The following is an 8,402-nucleotide window of genomic DNA, read 5'->3' as shown; positions in this document are numbered from 1 at the left end:
CCTGAGCCAATATTAATTCTAGCATTTCGTCAGTAAAACCTTGACCTCACAGAAATATGAAGCTACTAGTTCATTAGTCTCTTACAAGCAATACCTCATCTCCCCATAGCATATTCTCACAGGTAAAATCTTAAATTCAGCTGAATATTCAAGTTGATTACTTACTTCCTCGCAGATACAGCAGTACTAGTAGTATGTGCAGCTCGAAGACAAAGCGTTGTTCTCAGTACCAACACGCAGTATGACGACTCGTTCAAGCGGTCTTCTTGTCCAAGAATGAGACTGATATGCCAGGCGGCCTTATTTTTATAATCCCGTATAGCGTCATCACGCCGCTTGATCGCGTGCAAGAGACGCGCGCCCGCGAAGTTTTCCCGCACAAAGTACATCATGTGCTCTATTTAACGAATGCATTTATGAGTGCAGCCCTAATGCATATCAAAATTAAGCAGAAATTATGCAGGTTGCAATTCTTGTCTCAAATCCAATGCAACTCTTCCGTAACCAAAGATATTAATTTAATTCTTTCTTCCCTCCTAATATAAGTTTGGCCGGGATCCAGGGAGCGTCCCCAATCTTCATCAAGAGGCTTGGCTTGGGACATAACTCCCTTTAATGAGGTTCTGGAGATTTCTCATAATGACGCTCTAGCTCACTTCACACAAGAACGCTTCTTCTGGACTCCTTTATGAAATATACTATAAGACAATGGCTTCGTGGGTGGCCTTGTGTAATCCCAATATCCAATACTAAAATCAATACAATTGTCCCATGAATAGTATGGTTCAGTATATGTCGCGAGTAAAGTAGAACCATGATAATATTTCTCAAGCTGCGGTACTAATCAATGGTAGCGTAAACTCACGGTGTTCCAAACATTAAGGCACTACTCACAAGTATTGTACATCGTAAAGGTAACGCAGACCTATGGTGTTTCTCAAACAATGGCGCCACTCATAGCCAACGCAAACCGATGAGGTTCCTCACCTAGGTGTAGGCTACTAATCACGAGCGCCGGTATTCCCGTGGTGTTCCTCACATAGTCGATACTAATCACTGGCAACGCAGACCTACGGTGTCGCTCATATAGTGGTACAACTCACAGACAACGCCCAGACCCGTGGTGTTGCACACATGCGTACGACTCACGGGTACTGGAAACCCACACTGAACCCCGCTTGAGTGCTACGAATCACAAAACTATTCACTATCTAACAGTGTGGTACTACTCGTAAGTAAAAGTGACCCATGGTGTTCCGCGCGTGATGGTACTAATCAAAAGTAGTTTCATAGTTCTAATACAATCAGCCCTCGGTCGCCCCTTTTAGTAGACTCTCACGACAGGCAGGGGATACCGTGGGTGTATTATTCGTCTGCCTCCCCCACCCACAGGGGGTGTGTGTTTGGTCCGCGAGAGGTATTTTATTTCCCTCAAGTCCGCCGGCAAGCCGGTTAGGACCCCCCTATCCGCCACCTGGGACGCGCCACGTGGGAGTACCACCTCTCCCCCTGCTACGCCAGCGTAGCAGGTTCGTGGAAAATTCATTCTAATGTAAATTCCTATAGTTTATATCATCTTCTAAATGTAAATTTTCAAGCAAGTCTAAAGACTTTATTCAAGTCCCTGCGGGGCAATATTAAACTTAGGGAATAGAGAGTGTTCACCCTCTTTTAATTTCCATTCAACTTTGTTTTGGGGTGACTACGATTTTGTAAAGCTTTAAAATTTACCTCTTCTTTTGGAACTTAATATTTTTCTTCATCTAGTGACAATGTGTAGTATAGGCTTAGCCTCTCTGACTTAGGGCTATAAGCCCACATAGGATCTTAAGTGATTCAAGGTATATTTCAAAAGGAATGCAAGTGTTTCGTCTCCTATCCTTTTGTTTATGGCCGATATCTTAAACCTTTTCTGTTAACCATGAAGGCCACTTATTATGGGCACTTATTGCCCCTGGTTAATTTCTAACTACTCATTGTAAGGTGAAAATCAGACTGTCGAGCGGGTAAGACAGTAAAAACTGTTTGTAATGATCTAAATTTGGATTAGGAAATTGTGGCTTGGAGAGGATAGATTCTAAGAAGTTTGGAGCGCAGCCTGCTACAGTATTAAATGAATAGAGCAATAGAGCTCTTTAGAATAAATTAACTTTGGAGCTTCAAGCTCATTCTACAACTTATTGTGTACCTGAAGTTTGATCTTCCTGTCATTTGTGCCGACGAGCTCCTGAATTATTGTTGTTGTTTATCAAAGTTTTAAAGTAAAAAAGGGAAAGAAATAAAATTTCAAATTTTAGTGTTTTAAATTATGCTACGATCTTTTCTCTGTCCACCCATTCGCCCCAGCACCTGCTTACACCTCTCAATCCACGGTATCCCCATAATAATAATAATAATAATAATAATAATAATAATAATAATAATAATAATAATAATAATAATAATTGTTGCGGCTTTTGTGTTGGCAATTTGCCTGCCGCATTTCATTTGTAACTTTCACAGTTGGCAACGTGCTGCCGCGTCCATTATTATATGTGAGACTAAACCAAATACAGTAGAGACAATACGCGACACTGAGCGAGATATCGAGGGACAGCTATTGGAGCTCACTCTAGCGGATAGACCTGAACAGTACTGATTCTCTCGTAAGAGCACGTGTATTTTTGTGTGAAGTTTTTGGTGTTATTTATGCGTTTTCAGTGAGTTGATATAATTAAATAGTAGCGTGTGTTATTCCTTGATATCTCCTCTCAACATGAGGGGAAAGGTATGTGCTGTGTTTGGCTGCAGTAATTACGAAGTAGAGAAAAATGCGCGGTCGTTCTTCAGGTTCCCTCGTGACAAGAACATGTAAATAATATTGTGTTTGCATATATATTCTTCCAGTGACAGAGAGTTTTATAGTACTTCATAATCTTCTGACCTGCTCGACCCATATTTTAACTGGCATAAAATGTAATACGCATATTTTATTGTACAGTGCAGCAGTTAACCTTCAATACCGATGTGTTGTTGTAGGTATGATCTGTGGGTTTTGAAATGTCACAGAAGTGATTTGGATAAGGTGTACAAGAAAGAAGGGACGTTACGCTTATATAAGAATTATAAGATCTGTTCAGATAATTTCCAGGCCAGCGACTTTAAAAATCCTCGACTATACAGCCAAGGGTATGTTACATTTTTACTCTAATTGTACGTAAATATTCCTCAAAGCATCACTATCGACAACATTTTCATACTTTTCTTTCTTTAATCTCTCTTCTCAGATTAAAGCCGGAATTTTATAGATTTTCTTTCTGTTAAGAGGAAAATTGTCCAGCTTTTAAATGTTAATTCATTGCATCATGTGTGTAAGGAATGTGCCGATATTTTTATTGACAAGTGCCTTAATGTGATCATCCAATGTTTTTTAAATGAGAAAAAAGACAAATCCAACCGTAAAAGTTCAGGCAGGAATGCTAAAGCTAAAAAAGTAATGCATAAATGAAAGATCAAGCCATTTCACAGCAGCCCATTTCATATCTTGTTTATGTGTCTAATTTCAGTCTTTGAATAATAACCTTTTAAATAATTCTTCATTCATTTATCCAGAATAGCTTTAGCAACTTCGAAGTTAATATCTCAATACCACTTTCTTTCTAGACGTAATTTATTTATCCATTTCCGTATATACATTTCCATTGATATTTGAATTTAACGCGATTTGTTCTGGTCAAGTCACTAGGAACGCCACCGTCGAATTGTCTCCCATTTTAGCAAGGCGAAATCCGTAAGTGTCGCGTATTGTCTCTACTGTATTTGACTAAACATGGCGACCGGCAGCAGTAGTCGCCAAGCCGCATCTTGGTGTATCTCTACATTTTCTTTTGTATATTTGTGAAAATATGTGGTATTTATTCATGTGTAATAAATATGTTAAATCACCTTCTGAGTGATGTGTTGTGTCTGCTCGTTTTGGAGAGTCTGGTCCTCCATCTGACTTGTTTCAAGTTGTTTGTGCGCCTATGGAAATGAACGTTGTTATGTACGTCCGATATGTTGATTCGTCGGTCGCAATAATAATAATACTAATAATAGCCTAATTTTTTTATATTTGATTTACGTCGCACCGACACAGATAGGTCTCATGGCGGTGATGAGGCGTGAAGGGGCTAGGAGTGGGAAGGAAGCGGCCGTGGCCTTAATTAAGATACAGCCCCAGCATTTGCCTGGTGTGAAAATTGGAAACTACGGAAAACCATCTTCAGGGATTCGTAATTTAATTGAATATGTTGGTTAGGCCTACACGGTAAATTACATTCGGAAAATGATGATTTCGATCCAAAACTTGAAGCTCTGAAGATTGATGATATTTGTTGTACTGCTCTACTGCTATTTGCTTCAGTCGGACCGAAACAGGTAGGTCTTATGGCGACGATGGGATAGGAAAGGTCTAGGGATGGGAAGGAAGCGGCCTTGGCCTTAATTAAGGTACATCCCCAGCATTTGCCTGGTGTGCAAATGGGAAACCACGGAAAATATGTTTGTTGTTTAAAGGGGTCTAGTAGCTAGGTCATCGTCCCCTAATTCTACGAGGTGCAAAGAAATGACACGATAATTCAAAATATATCCACTGGTTAGAACGTGAAACGAGTGATGATGAATAAATTACCATCATCGAAAACGGTCAGTGGATTCAATTCACATTTTTTTTATTTTCAGAGATGATTCTTGTTGTCCAAAGGGGTCCAAAATCCAGGTCACCGGCCCCTCACAATAGCAATCATTAGTGAAGCAGAACCATGGTGTTCCTCCTACAGTGGTACTAATCACAGGTAACGTAGCCTCATAGTGTTTCTCGCATGGAGGTACTAATCACAAGTAATGTAGACCCATGGTATCCACACACAATGGCACCATCCACAGGTAACACAAAACCCATGGTGTTTCGCACACAAGGATACTACACACAATCAACGCAGACCTATGGTATCCTTCACATAGTGGGACGAATCACGGGCGCCGGTATTCCCGTGGTGTTCGTTACATAATGGAACTAATCGGAGGCCACGTATACACATGATGTTGCTCACATAGTGGTTCTAATCATAGGCAATGTAGGCCCACGGTGTATCACACATACAGCAACACCCACAGGCAACGAAAAACCCATGGTGATCTTCACAAAATGGTACTACTCTGATGTAAAGCAGACCCATGGTTTTCCTCGCAAGGTGGTATTAGTCGCAAGTAATGTCGACCCATGGTGCTTCGCACGTAATGGTACTAATCACAACTAGTCTCATGATTCTAATATCATCATTCCTTGGTCGCCCCATTTAGTGCCTCTGAGGACAGGTTGGAGATACTGTGGGTGTATTCTTCGTATGCGTTCCCCACCCACAGGGAGTGTTCTGATGATGATGATGATGATGCTTGTTGTTTAGAGGGGCCTAACATCTAGGTCATCGGCCCCTATGGTACGAAACTGATGATGATGATGATGATGCTTGTTGTTTAAACGGGCCTAACATAGAGGTCATCGGCCCCTAATGGTACGAAATGAAATAACAAAAAATTCAAATTCATCCACTGACCAAAATAAAATAAAAAAATGTCATGAAGAATGAATGGATGGACATGAACCCTACAAAAAAACAAAAACAAACTAACAAAAACAGTGGATCAGACTCAAAAGGAAGGTAGTTAATTAGAGTATTACTGACCAAGGGACCAGTTATAAAGCACAATGATGCTTGATGTCTGAAGGGGTGCTAAATTCACGTCTAAGGCCCTACAGAATGCTACATGTCGCGAGTAAAGTAGAACCATGGTATTTGTCATTTTGGGGTACTGATCAAAAGTAGCGAAGACTCACGGTGGTCCACACAAGATGGTATTACTCACAAGTATTGCAATTCGTACAGGGAACGCAGACCTATGGTGTTTCTAACACAATGGCGCCACTCATAGCCAACGCAAACCGGTAAGGTTCCTCACCTAGGTGTACTAACTACGGGCGCCGGTATTCCCGTGGTGTTCCTCACATAGTGGGTACCAATCACAGGCAACGCTGACCCAAGGTTCCGCTCATATAGCGGTACAACTCACGGGCTACGCCCAGACCCGCGGCGTTGCTCACATGGGTACATCGCACGGGTACTGGAATCCACCAGGCCAGGCTTTTTACTGCAACTAATCACAAACCTATTTCGTACCAATTTAGTGATACTACTCGCAAGTACATGCAACCCATGGTGTTCCCCGCATGATGGTACGAATCAAGAGTAGTTTCATGGTTCTAATTCAATCATCCCTTGGTCGCCCCTTGTAGTCGCCTCTTACGACAGGCAGGGGATACCGCGGGTGTATTGTACATGTGCGTCCCCCACCCACAGGGGGTTGTGTGTTTGGTCCGCGAGAGGTATTGTATTTCCCTCAAGTCCGCCGGCAAGCCGGTTAGGACCCCCCCCCCCCCTATCCGCCACCTGGGACGCGCCACGTGGGAGTATCACCTCTCCCCCTGCTACGCCTGCGTAGCAGGTTCGTGGTCGACTAAGCGGGATGTTCGGAGCTGTCAGATGAGATATGTGCAAAATGATATATACGTAGTCTATAAGCTTGAGTGGAGCTTTTAAAAGTAGGAAAGATCATACATCCTGTGACAATAAAGTTCGGTGAATAGTCCTGTACTATCAACATAGATGAACAATGCACGACAGTGACCTTACTGTCTTTCGAAATAGTCCCCACCCATGACTATGCACTGCTGAGATCAGCTATACATGTCCTGGAAACTTTGCAAGAAGGCTTTGCTGTTTTGTTTCAGAGTCGTACCTGAGAGACCAAGTTTCACCCTCAGTGACAATACAGTTCAGGAAATTTGGTGTCGCATCCGCCGTTTCGACAAAATCCTGTGAACCCTCTGAACGTGCCTGCTTCTGATCGTCAGTCAAGTGACGTGGTACGAAACGAGAACACGTTTTCCTCTTTCCTAACTTCTGGGTAACGATTATTCGCACGGATTCACGGTTAATCTGCATTTTATCCGCTATCATGCGCACAGTTATTCGCCGATCGTTCGTGATTAATGTCCTCCCCTTCTCAGTGTTTTCGTTACTGACGGCTGCCGGTCTCCGCTATGTGGGCTGTCAGAAACACTTTTCCGGCCTCCTCGAAAACGGGCAAACCACTCGTACACACACTTCATGGACAGTGCTTGATTTTCATAAACACGTACCAGCATCGCATGCGTTTCTTCCGGTGTCTTTCCAAGCTTAAAACAAAACTGTACATCGATCTTATGGTCGTTCATGTTCCTGTTCGCAGTTCAGACCCAATGCACTAAACACGCACGGTGTCAGACAGATCTTACACGGCACACCTACGATGCTTAGCTTAACAACGTTGGGAGCAGGTGGTCAAAACCTATTGCTATACACGTGCAGCGTTGTGTGTCGCCAGTGTTGCCGGATCGACCTTTCTGACTTAATTCACTTTACTTTCACAGGTTGTAAATGAATTTAAAGTTGGAATTTAAGAGAACATATTGTGGCCAATTCAATTTTAGGAAGAGGAATTACGGAATGGAATCTTTATCTTGGAAAATATTGCATACATTCCCCATGTTCTATTAAATTATTAAAGAAAGGCTAAGTAAACAGTTGATAGGGAATCTTTCACCTTGGCGACATCTCTAAATTCAGATCAACGATGATTGATTGATTGATTGATTGATTGATTGATTGATTGATTGATTGATTGATTGATTGATTGATTGATTGATTGATTGATTGATTGACCGGTTGCAAGAACGCCTCTACTTTCTCAGGTACATTCTATTGCAGACTTCTTAGGCTGACTCGATTCTTCAGATTTTCCTGTATCCTCCTCAACGCGATTTACCGTAGTTTCTTTTCAATTTCGACCGTATATATTTAGATATTTTGCAAATGTACTGTAATTTTCAAATTTTCATCTGAACTGATCACAAGTTATGGAAGTCAGGGCAACCAATCATATCTGGTGTGATAGAGTTGTGCGAGATAAATGTAGTGATATTACTTGCAACACACTATCATCCCGGAATCGCGAACTATAGACTACTAATTTCACTGCGTCGCAGCGATCTTGATTTCAACACAAAATGGCAGAAACTATGCTCATGTAGGATAATATTAACCTATCTAGCCGTAGATTTGTGCCTCCGTGGCCAAGGCCTCTCACCGCTGGGTTCCGTGGTTCAAATCCCGGTCACTCCATGCGAGATTTGTGAAGCAGAGCCGGGACAAGTTTTTCTCTGGGTACTCTAGTTTTTCCCTGTCATCCTTAATACCAGCGACACTCTACAATATCATTTCATTTCATCTGTCATTAATCATTGCCCCAAAGAAGTGTGACAGGCTTCGCCAGCCAGCAGAATT

The sequence above is a fragment of the Anabrus simplex genome, chromosome 4 (genome assembly GCF_040414725.1).
Source record: "Anabrus simplex isolate iqAnaSimp1 chromosome 4, ASM4041472v1, whole genome shotgun sequence".
Classification (NCBI taxonomy): Eukaryota; Metazoa; Arthropoda; class Insecta; order Orthoptera; family Tettigoniidae; genus Anabrus; species Anabrus simplex.
The sequence above is the reverse complement of the archived record's forward strand: the minus strand, read 5'-3'. Positions refer to the sequence as shown.